This window comes from Saimiri boliviensis, chromosome 1 (assembly GCF_048565385.1).
Source record: "Saimiri boliviensis isolate mSaiBol1 chromosome 1, mSaiBol1.pri, whole genome shotgun sequence".
NCBI lineage: Eukaryota > Metazoa > Chordata > Mammalia > Primates > Cebidae > Saimiri > Saimiri boliviensis.
Window position 1 is genome coordinate 41,513,501 of NC_133449.1, and position 16,457 is coordinate 41,529,957.

The 16,457-nt window shown below is 46.5% G+C and overlaps 2 pseudogenes; both read left to right on the plus strand.

Annotated features, from left to right (window-relative positions):
* The window catches only part of LOC101035038 (L-lactate dehydrogenase A chain-like), a 52,345-nt pseudogene extending 41,080 nt beyond the window's left edge, over positions 1–11,265 (plus strand).
* Positions 2,299–2,382, plus strand: LOC141581857 (U4 spliceosomal RNA; annotated as a pseudogene).
* Positions 11,266–16,457: the final 5,192 nt, after the last annotated feature.

Consider the following 16,457-nt stretch of genomic DNA (forward strand, 5'->3'; position numbering starts at 1 on the left):
CTTAACCATGGCCTTTAGCCCCTACTTGGGGCCCTTTTGAGGTGGGCAGGGGACTGCGGCCCTTGCCTCCTGAGATGGGTGCATCCCCACCTACACCCCTCATCATGCATGCCCTGCAACTGGGTGACAGGCCATGAGAAGCCAGGACACTGCAGAAGCCAAGGCTAGGGCAAGACTGGCAAAGGCCTAAGCGAGGGAACTCCACCCGGGCAGCTACTTCTTGTCTGCTTTATAGAATGAGGTAGCCAAGCTTGAGGATCTTGTGCCCTGAAACTGAAGAAAGCCTGATCACTGGGACCAGCATGAGTTATGGAGAGGTCTGGGCAAGGCAGGCTGGACATCCAAGTGCACCCACATCCTCCCACAACCATTCCTCTCCTGCCTCAACACAAGCAAAGTGAGGCACAAAGTATGTCCCCCACATAGAGACAGGCACAGAATAGGCATTCAGTAAACTGTAGTTCAGCCAGACATGGTGGCTCACGCCTGTAATCCCAGCACTTTGGGAGGCCAAGGCAGGCAGATCACCTAAGGTCAGGAGTTCAAGACCAGGCTGGCCAACAGGGCAAAACCCTATCTCTACTAAAAATACTAAAATTAGTTTGGCATGGTGGTAGGCACCTGTAATCCCAGATACTCAGGAGGCTGAGGCAGGGAGAATTGCCCAAACCCAGAAGGTAGAGGTTGCAGTGAGCTGCGATCACGCCACTGCACTCCAGCCTGGGTGACAGTGAGATGCTGTCTCAAAAAAATGATAATAAAAATAAAATAATAAACTGTAGTTGTTGAGGCTTGGAGTGGAATGGAAGAAATACGAGAGACAGACAGTACATTTACAGGGATCCATTGTTCCAGCCCAGAGGAGCCCCTGGGCATTCCTACATGTTACGCTTTATTAGCCTTGTCCCTGCTGATGATAGCCATGGAGGTGGGGAGGGTGGAGGAAATCCTAGATGTTGTGGCCAGCAGGGGTCGCTGATATCCCACCAACAGGCTTAGTGCTGGGGAAGACTCAAAGGCATGAAGAGTTTGAGCAGCTTTGGTGGGCTTTGCTCCCTCCCCTACCCCATTCCACCTTCCAGACTCTTCCTTCTGGCATTGAGGTCTCCTTCCTTGGATTCTAGAGGTTCCTTTCCCTGTGATCCTTTTCCTGAGAGTGAGAAGATAGCCTGACCAGGCCACCCTGGGGATGGAGGTGCCAGGTAGGGAGGGAGAGGCCTCCTGGATTCACCCTCTGATGCTGCTCCCATGGGTACCCATGGAAATGGGGATAGGAGGGCACCTCTGACCACAGGCTGCTGGTGGGGTTGACGCAGGCAGAAGAAGGGAGGAACTGCTCTTCCTGGCAAACTCAGAGCAGAGCCACAGTGGACCCTGGAGATGGAGGAAGGCCCTGCGGCCAGCAGTGGCTCAGCACCAGACCTCAGCCTGGGCATTGCATGCTCCTAGGGCTGGTCCCAGCACATGCTCTTCCTCTCTGTCTCAGGCCCAGCACCTGTTGTCTAGGATCAGCATCGGCTTGCCTCCAGGCAGACACCCTGACCAATTCTCCACCCTCCTTGGCTTCTCCGTTTTCAGTTCTGCTCCTCAGATACCAAAAGCTCCTATCACTACAACCTTCCTCATATTACCTTTTCCAAGATTCTGGCTTAGCAGGTATTAGTTACAGTTCAGATCAATCAACGTCCTCTGAGAAGAGTTTAGGATGACCTGTGCGTCCCAAGTCCTAATCACATCTCAGGATGATTCTGCCACAGACTCTGAGATTCTTTCAAAAAGCATGTATTGATCTACTCTTGCTTTCCTAGGGCCAGAAAAGAGGCAGGCTTATGGAACCAAGTATACCGCAACTCTGGGCTAACGGTTCCATCTTTGGAGGCTGCTCCTCGGGTGGTTGGTTAACTGGCGGATGACTCTAAGATAAGAAGAGATGCCAGCAGAGTCAAAGCCTGGGGTAGGACCCTGAGGCATTTATCCCCAGCAGGCAGGAGGAAGGCTACAGTGCCCAGGTGCCCAGCCTCCAAGTGAGCCTCAAGGAAGTGTCTGGAATGCCAGACACAACTATGGTCAGATTACGAACTTGGGAATTGCACGGATGCCATTGGCGGAATAGGCAAGAGGGAGGAATAGGAAATTCTGGGACTCAGAGGCGGCCCAGGCTGCCGGGCTGCCTCTGACACACCCAGTGCTCACTGGGATTTGAGGAAAGGAGACTTGAGCGCAGGAGAAAGGCATCCAGGAGCCTGAGAGTCACGCCTAAGCCTCTGGATCCCACATCTGAGGAAACGACTTAATGTCAGCTTTGCGTGGTGCTACCACCGTCGCCTCTGAGGTTTAACCGAGGCATGATTGTTGCTGATTGAAAACATGAGACTTAATTCCAGCCCCCTCCTCCCTCCAGCCACAGGCAGATGCTTCACATCCATTTCCTGCTTTGGTCAGAACTGGCTCCAGAACGGGACAGGCCTGCCCATGGCTCCAGCTGGGGGAGGCCGAGGTGGATAAAGGCAGTGATGGAGAGGGATCCAAGGGAAACCAAGAATGGATGTAAAGAGCTGATGCCCTGTGCCACCCACCCAGGTCCCCCCAGACCCCAGGCTCTTGCCAAGGGAGGGTGTAGGTGGTTGCTAGTGTAAGCCAATCCCATGTCTGTGATTCTGAAAAAACTGTACAAATGCCCATCACTTCTCTGGGGACAGCCCTACTCCCCAGCCATTCCCTGTAAGAAGCCTCCACCCTCATACAACCACTTTCCCCCAGTGTTGGAGATGGTCAGCTCTGCAGAGCTCACAGAAAATAAAAGATATATAGGGTGTTATTAGACGAATCCTAGCAAATGGCAGGTTTAAGCAGAGCCCTCACATTTTGTAACGGAAATTCAGAGAGGTTAAGCAACCTCACAGAACAAGATCTAGTTTGCAACTCTTTTCTTGTTTTTTAGGAAAGGCTCTCACTCTGTCACTCAGGCCAAAGTGTAGTAATGCAATCATAGCTCACTGTAATTTCTAACTCCTGTGCCCCAGCGATCCTCCCACCTCAGCCTCCTGAGTAGCTAGGACTACAAACACATGCCTAGCTAATTTTTTTTATTTTCTCTAAGAGATGTGGTCTCACTATGTTGACCAGGCTGGTGTTGAACTCCTGGCCCCAACCCCAAGTGATTTCTCACCTTGGCCTCCTCAAGTACTGAGAATATAGACATGAGCCACTGCACCCAGCCTAGTCCGCAACTCTTGACTCCTGATTCCTGAGTGTTCCTTCTCTGACACCAGAATTTTTCAGGTCTTTGAAAGAGGTCAAAAATTAAGCAACTCTAATCAAAGTATTAAAAAATCAGCTTCAGGCCAGGCACAGTGGCTCATATCTTTAATCCCAGCACTTTGGGAGGCCAAAGTGGGCAGATCACTTGAGCTCAGGAGTTCAAGACCAGCCTGGCCAACATGGTGAAACCTCATCTCTACTAGAAATACAAAAACTAGCTGGGCATGGTAGCACACGCCTGTAATCCCAGAATGTGCCACCACACCTGGAGTTATGAGAATCATTTGAACCCAGGAGGCAGAGGTTGTAGTGAGCTGAGATCACACTACTACACTCCAGCCTGGGCAACAGAGCGAGTTTAAAAAAAAAAAAAAAAAAAAAAAAAGCTCCAAAATTGTAATAAGGGAGTAGTCAATGGGGCTGGTTGCCAGCCATTTCGTTTAGGATGATGCTGAGGGCCATGCCTCATGGAGGGCCGACCTTATGCTTTCCTGTATCCCCCTCAGTCTGCTCCCCTGAGAAGTGAAATCACATCCTTGCGTCAGAGGAATGCCTTGAGGTTGCCATAGTAAGATCTACATGCAATAGTGTCTCACCAATCCTGAAATCACCTCTCCAGCTGACAGTCAAGGACAGAGAAGTGGAAAAGACCCTCACACAGCCACCACAGACCTCACAATGTCCCGATTCCAAAGTTCATGCCGTGTAATCACAGAAAGGCCTTTCAGACTCATATGGATTCTTTTCATTCAACAGCTCTAACAGGCTTACTCTGAATTTTTGTTATTACCTTTTTTTTTTTTGGTCGCTGGAATATTGGAAGCAGGCAACAAATTGGAAGAAAGATGGGGAACTGCTAGTGATAGGCATACTGGGAATCAAAAAAGTGATAGTCAGCCACAGCTGAAAGACACACAATAGCAACAAAAGCACAAATAGGAATCCCAAAAGCATAGAAACCTGGAGTCATTTCAGTATAGAGGTAAACAGCCATGTACATTTCAGTAGACCCGCAGGTATCGCTGTGTTCCTGAGTCATCAAAAATAATTTCTGTAAAAGAAGCCCTTCCATCCAGCTTTCAATTCCAAGAATAATGGCCCAGCCTTATCTAGTTCATGGGATTTTTATTCCTATTAAGTTCAATAAGTTGTTTCCAGTATCAAGAATGAGATTCTCCCTCGGGAATTGAGCCCCTATGTTGGCTCTTCCTCTTCACATGAGCTGCACACATTCAGAGGCAACAAACAGAAGCTCTCTGCCTTCCCAACCCTCTTAGCAGAAAAGAATATGACTGTAAATTAGCATAAAGATTCTTCAGAGACAAGGCACAGAAACAGCATATGCAGGATATTGGAGGAATGTCCAAAACACTTAAGCACGGACTGTTTCCAAGCTCCCATAAGCAGTTGAGCTGCTTCTATTTATCTACAAATAACCAGCATGCTGCAGATAATCTTTCTTCCTTATTTATTAAAGGAGGCCCAAAGAGCCCCTCTAGGCCACTGTTGACTGATTACATCAATGGATAGATGGATGGTAAATAAATAAACCTAGTGACTTAGCCGGAGTTATTTGAAAATAACACTTTCCTTAAATACAGCCCTATGTAGACTTTCACTGATTTACACATTCCCTCCAAGGAATCTGCATCAGTGAGACCTCACTGTGTTCATATTTATGTTTCAGATCATTTTAGCTGCTTATATTTTAAGATGACATCCAACATTTAGATGAAAAGTCAAGAACCCATCATGTTGAAGCATTTGAGTATCCAGATGGTTGGCATCAGTAGATATAAGCATTGGGTATGCATTCATTTTACAAATATTTATTAAGTGTCTGCTCCATGCCTGGCTCTCTGCTAGGCCCTGAAGATCCCAAACTGAGTAAGATTGATTACTCAGTCAACTTCACAAAACCAAATCATCCTGAAGCAGGAGGAGGAAAGCAACTGTAACCTGCACCATGCCTGCCACTCTTTTAGACACCTTTATGTAATATCTCTTTTTGTTTCATGACAAATCTCCAAAAGTCAATCCTTAAACAGACGAAGAAACAAACTCAGAGAGTTCAGATAACTTGTTCAAGCCACAGATCTCGCGAGGGTCACAGCAAGAACTGCAGCCCATTTCTCTGCACAGCCCGATACAGGGGCTGGATGGAAAGCATGGAGCAGACTACACTGACTCTGCCACCAGCTGGTTGCATCTCTTCAAAAAAAAAAAAAGAGAGAGAGAGAGAGAGAGACAAGCTCTTCTGAGCCTCAGTTCCTCCATGGAACAATAGGATCACATGCCTCTCAGACACTAATTGTAGAAATCAAAAGAAATCATTTATGTTTAGGCTTCTGGCTTTGCATCTAACATGCATTAGGTGGGTGCTCACAAACGTTTATTTCATGGATGGATAGGATCTTCAAACCCTCCTTCACTCTCACCTGCCACCCGCAATGGTCCTCTCTACACCAGCGTCCGCTGACAGCAGCATCACTGGATGCTTCCAGAAGTAGTCAGCTCACAACTTCCTGAAGCACCCTGTTTTAAAATTGAAAGTCCTCACTAACCTGGCATTGTTGCATTTCTGTGTGCTCAGACTGTACACCAAGGGTGGAGAGGACAGGAGAAGACACAGGCCACCCCTGGAAGGTGAGAGTGTAGCTCTGAAGATAAAGTCTGTCTATTCTTGAAATATTAAAAAGCATTAAGGGGGCGGAGCATGGTGGCTCTCACTTATAATCCCAGCACTTTGGGAGGCTGAGGTAGGGGAATCACCTGAGGTTAGGAATTCTAGACCAGCCAGCCCAACTTGGCAAAACCCCATCTCTACTAAAAATACAAAAATTAGCTGGGCATGGTGGCAGGTGCCTATAGTCCTAGCTACTCAGAAGGCTGAGGCAGGAGAATCACTTGAACCCAGAAGGTGGAGGTTGCAGTGAGCTGACATCACGCCACTGCACTCCAGCCTGGGCGACAAAGCAAGACTCCATCTCAAAGGAAAATAAAGCATTAAGGGCAGCATTAGAGAACTTTCCAAGATGCTTCATCTTCAAGAACAAGAATGGGAAGTAGAGGCACGGCATCTCCTCCTTGGGATGCAGAAGCTAAGCCAGCCCCCAGGCCAAACAAGCGTGGCCAGGCCTCTCCCTGAATCCTGGTACTCACAGAACCGACTCTTGGTTTTCTTCATCTCACTCGTCCCTTCTGCTCAGTCACCTTTTGAGCTATTGTCCCATGTAATTTCTAAGCTAGCCAAGTATCCTGGCCTTGTGAGACACCAGCCTTGCTCTCATGTTTGGAATGTAAACCACCACCATGAAAAAGAATGAATGATTAAAAAGAAGATTTTGTAATTATTCATCAAAGTCAGAGGGAGCAAAGTCCTTCACTTTCTACTACTCTAGCTGGATATAAGGGTGGGTGTTCAAGCTCTTGAATCTGGCTTTTTTTTTTTTTTTTTTTTTTTCTTTTTTTTTTTTTTTTGGAGACAGGTTCTTGTTCTGTCACTCAAGCTGGAGGGCAAGAGCATGATCACGGCTCACTGCAGCCCCAAACTCATGGGCTCAAGTGATCCTCCCACCTCAGCCTCCCAAGTAGCTGGGACTACAGATATGCACCACCATGCCTGCTTTTTTTGGTTTCTTTTTTATAAGGACAGAGTCTCACTATGTTGCCCAGTTGTCTCAAACTCCTGGCCTCAAGCAATCCTCCTGCCTTGGCCTCCCAAAGTGCTGAGATTACAGGCCTGAGCCATCATGCCCAACCCAAATCTGGCCTTGTAAATTACTTTCCAGCTCTACTGCTTCTAAACTGATAAACCTAGACAAGTTATTTAACCTCATTAAGCCTTGATTTTCTCATCTGTAAAACAGTTCCTTCCTAAGGATTATAATAAAGAAAAGAGGTCAGCAGTCTGTGGCTTATGGGGCCAAATCTGGCTCACTGCCTATTTTTGGGAAGGCCTATGAACTAAGAATGGTTTTTATGTTTTAAATGGTTGAAAAAAAATCGAGAATATTTTGTGACACACAAAAAGGATATGGCATTCAAATTTCAGAATCATAAAGTTTTATTGGAATATAGCCACACACATTTGTTTACATGTCACCTGTGGCTGCTTTTCTGCTACTACAGCAAAGTTGAATTGTTGCAACCAAGATGTTATAGTCCACAAAGCCTAAAATATTTACTGTCTGGCTCTTTACAGAAAATATTTGCCAACCTCTGGTAAAGAGAAAATGAAGGAATGCCTAGATGTGCCTATAACAGAGTAAAAACCTTTAAAATGTCACCTTATTTTCTTTTATTAATGTCTAGCTCCTGTCTGGCCATATTTATGCCACTATATATTTACATTTGGAAATAGATCCCCAAGTATTTACAAAGTTTTTCTAAATTATTTTTTAAATCATTGCCAAATATGCATTCTCCTATAGAACATATAGGAACATCTAGCTTTTTTTGTTTTTGGTGTTTTGGTTTGAGACAGAGTTTCACTCTTGTTGCCCAAGTTGGAGTGCAATGGTGCAATCTCAGCTGATCACAACCTCTGCCTGCCAGGTTCAAGCTATTCTCCTGCCTCAGCCTCCTGAGTAGCTGGAATTACAGGCATGCACCACCACGCCCAGCTAATTTTGTGTTTTTAGTAGAGATAGGGTTTTCTCCATGTTGGTCAGGCTGGTCTCGAACTCCTGACCTCAAGTGACCCACCCATCTTGGCCTCCCAAAGTGCTGGCATTACAGGCATGAGCCACCATGCCTGGCCAGGAATATCTAGTCCTTAAATGGAATTGCTAATGCAGAATGCAGTGACCTGACCTCATAGAAAGACAATGGAACAACAGAGGTCCCATCCTTCCAGATGTCATCTCTGGTCTTATCCTTATTGAAATACATAGTACATGGATCTGGATTGGAAGCAAATAATAACCAGGTCTCCAGATTCCACTGTATCACAGAACATGGATCCAGTCACCCCTATTTTACCAACGAGGAATCTAGACCCAAATGAAGTTGAAGGACTTATCCAAGAGCACCAGTGACTCTCTGGCCATCCCCAGGCCCTCATCTTTGTGCCTTTCTGGCATGTGCCGTTCCCTGAAGTTCTTCCTGATGGGCACACTGCCTTTCCCTTTCATTTTAAGTCCTTGGCTCAAATGACGTGCGCAGACCATATCATGTGATATGACCTTGAAAAATAATTTATGCACAAGTCTTGAAAGCAAATCAAATCAATTTTTAAAATGAAGTAGCATCTACTCTGCCCCAGCTTTGAGATCTGTTACCAAACGAATGCTGGCGTTTTAATTTCCCTCATCAAGACTGGTCCTGTTTAGCCAGCCTCTTTAAGGGGTCCCAGCACTGGCCTCACTCCGACGCCTGATGAGGTTCCAGAACAGGTGAGAAAAATGAGAGGGCCCGGCCCAGTGCTCTGGGAGGCAGCCCTTACTGCCTGCCCTTCAGCAGGGAGACAGAAAAGGCATTCATTTTCTTCCTCCACATCATGATACCAACCGAAATTACCTTTAAATGAGGAAGAAGGTCATTATTTAATCAATAGGATTGCGTCAATTGAGGAAAATCTGTCTCCAGTGTAAACAAGCGGAACGTCTTTGCGCTCTGTGAAAACAAGGTTAAATTACTTGCAGATCCGGGGGACGTGCAGAGATGTAGGAAGTGAACCTGAAGCCTGACACATTCAAGGTCTGGGAACCGAACATAATAGGAATTGTTCTTATTTTTCCAGCAGAATCGAGCACAAAGTTGGGCATGCCTCTTTGCAGAACCTTAGATTCAGAACTGTGCCTTACCCTTTGCTTATGAGGCGGAGGAGGAGGTAGAAGAGGAAGAGAAAGAACTACCACAAAGAGAGATGGCATCAAAGGTAAAATGAAGGCTGACCCAGCCAATCCCACTCAGGCTGACCAGTGAGGGAACAGCATTAAAGCAAGAAACGATCAGGTTTCAGCAGCCCAGCCCTTCCCGTCGAGTCTCATCCTTTGCTTCATCCATTCAACAAGTCATACTAAAAATAAATTAGTGTTAATACAATGGTAGCTAACATTATCAGGTCTCACTCCATGCCAAGCATGCCAAACCCAGGTCATACACGGTGCTAGGCAATATTCGCAACAGCTCTAGAGGTGACTGTCAGTCATGCCCACTTGGCAGACGCGAAGGAGGGCAGTCATGGCTGGAGAATGGCAGGCAGTTCTGCCTTGCAGTTTCTGAGACCCCACTGCTTGAACTGCCAGCCTCAGAGCCAACTGCTCGCTGGGGGCTCATCCCTGTGCTGCATGCTATGGACTCACAGAGGAAAGTACAAGCCAGGCCTTCCCCTAGGGTGTCCCTATGGGAGATGGTCTTCCCCTGGGAGAATGGGACAGAGCATTTACTCTTGTTTAGGGAAAAGTTCAGCTCATCTGGAAATCCCTGAATGAGCAGACTCTACCTGCTCCTCTCCCGTGCCCCTTCCCCATCCATGTCACCTGCTTTGGCCACAGCACGTAATGGGGCCAGCAAGCCACGATCTCTCCCGGAGGAAGCCCAAAAGCCCCATTGCCCACACCTCCTCGATCCTTGCTAGGGTACGAGCTGGAAGCTGTCGGTGGTGAATGTGATCTGTCACTCCACGAGCATCCGGTCTGGTCTGAGTTCCCTGCTTCCTAACAGAACTTCTTGGTGGGGCTTTGGCCCCCTGGTTTCTCCTCACCCACTAAGGCGACTGTGCTAATAACACCGAGTGAGGCTCGCTGACACCCTCCATTCATTAACAACAGGACCAAAACCAAATACATTTTAGCTCTGGGCTTTTGAACAGCCAGATTCCATCACTTTGGTGGTGAATCCTGACTATTGTCCTTCCCCATGACTACTCTTCCCATCCCCCATCCCACCCCGCCCAGCTCCACTTCTGAAGTGTCTGAATGTGGTGTTCATAAGCTACCTTCCTTCCATGACCATATTACCCACATGGCCTCCACTGAGGATCAGGGCAACACAGGAGTCGGTCCTCAGTTACCCTCGCAGCGATCTCAGGAGTGTGGGCCAGGGGCTTTGGGGCCTCCTCCGGGAGAGCCATGGCAGCCCAGCCAAGACAGCAAGAGTGTGGCCTGGCCAAAAATTAAAATAAAAAGCAGCTTAAAAAAATTTGTTTAAGTGGAATGAAACATATTTGACCTGGGAAGAAATAAAAGACATTTCACGTTGTCAAAGTGACAAATTAGACAAAGAGGCCGAGCAAATGTGAACTCCTAGGGAGTCCATCAGAAGGAGCCCAGATGGAATGAGCGAGGCTGGGGGTGAACAGAGGGAGGCAGACGGGGGATTTACCCAGATCGGGTTGGGAGACCAGTCAGAAGGCTCCACGAAGCTCCACACAGTCTACCCTTTGTACTCATATTTATCTAACTTGTCAATTTTATAGCCACATTACCTTCCGAGTGTTCAGGAAAGCAGATATTGGTGCTGTCAAGAGGCCTGGCTGTGGTTTGCACAGCATAATGACAGATGCAAAAAACAAAGGGGAGGGGAAAGGGGCCTTCAGAAACCACAAAAGAGCCTTTATAATTACGCCTCTGCCCTCCTCCTCCCTCAGGAGGGTGCCTTTCCCTTGCTGCAGAGGTGCCCACTCCAGGGGTGCTCTCTCCCCCATATGCAGCTGTGCCGGGCAGCTGCCTAGCACGCGTCTACTAGTCACCCTGCATGGACTGGAAGGAGCGGTTACATGGCTGTCTCTCTTCCTCAGGCTAAATAGCTGCAGTCCTTTAACCTCTCTTCATGGGCCTGATTTTCCATCCCTTTAATCATCCCTGTCACTTTCTGCTGCAGCCTGCACTCACCGCAGCCCTCCCCCAGAGTGGTAACGCAGCCAACGAGTTTCACCAGCCCAAGGGCCTCCAAGAGCTGCCTTTCAGACCGCCCTCACCATGGGTCCACCCTACAGCCACAGGTCCTGGGAAGCCCATGGTCATGGAGGCCCCACGGCTGAATTACTGCAGCTCATGACCCAATTGGAGCTCTTCCCTCCCCGCTCTTGGAAATTCTCCATGACCAGAAATCCCAGTCTCCTCTGAGCTGACTCTCACCATTTTTCTCTTCCTCTTCATTCTCAGTACCTTGCTGCTACACACAAGACCCCTAGACTATCATTTGGACCACAGGGCCAGCCCCCTCCAGCCAGCTTCCCTGCCACCCTCTTCCCCTCCAAGACACTTAAAAGCCAGCTTTGGAAATACTTTTTTTTTTTTTAATTGAATGTCATTTCCATCAAATCCTTCTCCTACTTAAGAGCATTTAGTAGCTCCCTGTTTCTTCTTGTTATAGCAGAGGTAAGTAACTTGCCAGATTCTGAGAATACTCTCACCATTCCCCCCACACTTCTCTGCCTGTGTCCAGATCTACACTCAAAAAAAGCCTTCTCTAGTTCATCTCCTCCCCTCCCTCTTCTCTTAACCCATCTCCACAGTTTATTGGATACTGTTTTGGGTGTCTGGAGATAGTGGGTTAGGGTTCTTTGACGGCAAATAACAGAAACCAACCTCACTAAGGAACACAGAGAGATTGATTAGAAATGAATGGCCTTGTTTGCAGAATTAAAAGCAAGCCTGAGCTACAGTCCTGGAAAAGACAGAACTGGGCAGCTCTGAAGATCATTCTGGAACATTGCCATCACATGATCAGCTCCAACTGCCTTCTCTCCTTATTTCTCTCTGCTTAAGGTTCAGAGTTTCAGGACTGAGCATCAACAAGCTCTGTGATCAGGGAGCAGAGCTGTGTCATTGGCTGCCCTACCGAAACCACTCACGGTGCGGGAAGGTTGCCACATTTAGCAAATAAAAATACAGGATGCCCAGCTAAATTGAATTCTAGATAAACAGTGAATAATTGCCCATATAAACATATCCCAGGCAATATTTCCTAAATTTCTCATTCTTCCCTTCCCTCAGTCCCCCTCTGTTGCTCCCGGGTGGGTCAGCATGCCCTCAGATCTGTGTCTGGACCCCTTCCGACTGTACCTCTCTCTTAACAAATCTCTTCAATCCTTTATCAAGGTTGCTGTGGATTTTATTTCTTCCCTTTAATAACCGAGCTTCAATTGACTAGAAACTATACATTAACTGACAAAAAAAAAAAAAAAAAGAGGAGGGGGTGCACATGCCCTTTGACCAACTTTATTTCTCTTTATCCCCATTGGAGAAAAAACAACTTTCTCTGTCTTCTCTCTTTTGCCAAATACTTGCAAAACAGCCCTAATAACACTTTGTATCTGCGTAACTCTTTAGATCTTAATGTACATTTTCACACTCATTTCATTCAGCGTCTTCACTCCTCAGGGAGTTAAGTGGTTAGCGGCACAGGTAACATAGTCCCCCATTTTACAGATGAGAAATTAACAAGTTGAAAGGTGAGTTACAAAACCTGGTATGTACCCAAAGTTGTGGATCCAGGACTTGGAATAACGTGCTCTTTCCTTTTTTCTGTAAAGGGCCAAACAGTGAATATATCAGGCTTTGTATGCCAGATGGTTTCTGTTGCAACTCCTCAACTCTGCCGTTGCAACACCACCATAGGTAATACATAAATGAGAAGATGGATTTTCCAATAAACCGCATTTATAGAAACAGACCGATGGGCCTTATCTGGCCCACGGGCAATACTTTGAAAACGAACCCCTGGCTTTAGACCACACAACAAACACTTTCCAATCTTTATAGCTCTATCAAAGTTTGCTTCCAGTTGGGATGCCATAATTTTGACCTCTATCAATTTTAGATGACTAATTTTTTCTCTCCTCTTTACCTTTTATGTGTCAGGATTGTTGGGACAATGACCAGATTGGCTCCCCATACCCACTTGGTCCTTCCTACACTGTGGCAAAGTTTTCTTTCCTACGTGTGAATGTGCTCAGCCAAGCCTATTCTTCCTCCCCAGATCCTCCTTTTTCCTGCACATGAGATCAGTACCGACAGACCTTGTGGGAAGGCAACTTTCTAGGATGGGCCATCTTCTGAGGCCCTCAGGATACCCAGTATTAACCATTAACCGGGATTAAACCATCATCCTTCCCCCTTCCCTTTACTCCGGCCCTCATGTGTTTCCCTTCCTGGGCCCTTTCCATGGCAAGTTTGTCCCAGGGAAACTCATGCCTGGAATGGTAGCTCTATGACCTGGTCTTCCTGTGGGCCTTTTTCCTGTGGCCCATGGAAGATAGGCAATGGGTTCAGTTACTTCTTTAGCCTACAGAGTGAAAAGACTGGCTCAAATGCCCTCCCTAAGGAAGGCAGGAGCTCCTTGAGGGCAAACTAGCTGGTTTAGTTTGTACCCATCACTGTTTACAGATCCTGAGCTATAATGAAGGCTGGAGGCTATATGTGAACAGCACTCCCCTGGGTGAAGAGGCGAGCTGCTTAGATGACTGGCCTCAGACATGCTGATTGGCCACCTGGAACCTGAATTCTACATTTTGGGAGAGAGTGGGCCATGACTGATGCCTCACGAAGGGGATGCTGGGTGTCTTTAAGTGGGCTTCACAGGTGCATGTGTCCATGTGCACGCCACAGTGTAAAGGCAAGAAACCATAGAGATCAAGCTGTCCAAATTCTTCATTTACAAATAAAGAAATGGAAGCCCAGTGATATCACCTCAGTTTACCATGATGCCAAGAGGCAAACATCCATATTATCTCTATAAATAGCATTCATAAAGATAATAAACTTGATCAATGAAACTGGTATTTGTAACTATAAAGCTTTCCTTAGATTTTTTTTTTTTTTTTTTTTTTTTTTAGACAGATTCTCGCTCTGTTGCCCATGCTGGAGTGCAGTGGTGTGATCTCAGCTCACTGCAACCTCCAACTCCTGGGTTCAAGATATTCTCAGGCCTCACCCTCCCAAGTAGCTGGGATTGCAGGTGCACGCCACCATGTCCAGCTGATTTTTGTATTTTTTTTAGTAGATACAGGGTCTCGCCATGTTGGCCAGGCTGGTCTTGAACTCCTGACCTCAGGTGATCTACCACCTCAGCCTCCCAAAGTGCCAGTATTACAGGCATGAGCCACCATACCTGAACAATTATCAATATAATTTAAATAAGGTACAGAGAATGTGCCCATCCCAGCACAGCCCAAAAGTCATGCATGAGATCAACTTTTTCAGACATACTTAAGACTTATTCTCTTCTCAAGACTTCCGTATGTCCAAAGGTAGAGTTTTAAAGAAACACCAAGAGCCTCCTCAAAATATTTTTGTAAAGTCTCTAAAAGGGTTGAGAGAGAGAACAAAGGCTGGAGGGCACAAAAAATACTTGGGTTTTGAATGCCCTGGCTCTGCCACCTTAAAGTTGTGTGACCTTGAATCAAATTATTTAACTTTTCTAAGCTCCAGTTTTCTCACATGTGAAATGAACATAATGATAGTACTTACCTCATAGAGGTAATGTAATAATTAAATGAGATAATGTATACAGACCACCTAACATAGGGCTGACTTAATAACTAATCAATACTCACTATTATTGTGGTGGTGGTTGTTGACACCTCAGACTTTTTGCCTTAAGCTCAACTATAATTCTGAGTTACCTCCTTTTTCAGCTGTGAAACAGGAATAATCATTTAACAGGAGAGACAGATAACTAAAAGTTAGTTATGACCTGGGCAGAGTGCTCTGGCTCTCTGCCCAGAGCCACAGTCTGCCCCAAATGATCTCCAGGCTAAGAGACAAAGTGGCTTTTCTGAGTAGGGTTTCCCCTGCGGGGGTGGCCTCCAGGCGGGACACAGGCTATCTGGAAGAGGTCATGATCTCAGGTCAGAGGTTCGAGGAATCAGGGGAACAAACCACGAAATGTGAAGAAGGCTAGTGCCCAGTTCTCTTCATGGACAATCTTGCTGACATTATGACATTTTAGTCAAATTGTGCCCTGTGGCCTGCTTTGGAAGTCCCATAGGTTCAAGGCAAGGGAAGTCAGAATTTCTACAACAGAAAAAGGGCCAGGATAGCTCCTAGATAAACATCATCCCTTGGTGGGGCAGACTACAGCATTTCCATCAACTTCATGCTATTTTTTTAAAAAAAATAAAAGACAAAGAAAAAAAGCAACCCACTTAGAACTTCATTTTTCCAGTGATAGAAGAAACATACCAGACAAAACAACTTTCTCCTTCTCCCTGGGTTTCTTGGCAGCAGCAGAAAACACATGACAAAAAGTTCCAGAAGGGCTCAATATTGAGTTTGAAAAGTACAAATTCCCACAACAATCACTGACTAAAGTAGCAATATTTTAGCCCTATGCAGGAATCTGGTTATTATTACCATTTATGCCAAGTATCTTGTTTCTATTCTTTTTGATTTAAGGTCATTTTCTCTGTAAAAGGCCTGCTTTGTTAAGCACTACATGTTGGCGTTGGTTTCAGGAGGAAGAGGACTGGGTAAGTTGGGAAAATATCGTGTTGTGCTGAAACATTAGATGGCCTGGTTGCAAAGAAACCCTTTGTTTTTGCTCTGAACCTGATGTATTTCTCTGGTCTTCATTTTCTAGTTCAGTGCACTCATTTCAGCATTGTCCACCCTGACAATAATAAATACCTCTGCTTGTGCGTGGCAGATTCCAAGGAGGGAATCCAGGAGAATGTACCTACCTGGACAGGCTGGGATGCAACCTGGCCAAAGGAGACCCAAGTCAATCCCCATGTCTAGAAAGTCACCCCATGACTCAGGGTTCATTGTGTAGACATCTTGTGAGAAAGGATACCAAGAGACCATGAAATATCTTGCTCAGTGATGTACTACCAGGGACAATTTTTCCCCTTGGGGGATATTGTCAATACCTAGAGACATTTTTGGTTGTCACAACTCAGAGCAAGAATACTATTGTGCCTACTGGGTAGAGGCCAGGGACATTGCTAAATGTCTTACACTGCACAGGGTGGTCCCCACAACAAAGACTGACTCAGCCCCAAATGCCAATTGTGGTAAGGTTGAGAGACCCTGAGACAGACAGAGGCACAGAAACCCCTGCATGGGCAGGCCCCTGCCCACCTGCCTAGCCTTATTTTGCCCCACTCCCCCATTCTCTGAGCCCCAAGTGCACAGACACCTTCCAGTACCTGACTTCCCAGTGTTCCCTCAGCATATCCAAACCCTCTGCCTGCCAGGCTCTTCCTTAGCACTCCTCGTTAACACCTTATCCCCCAGAGCTACCTC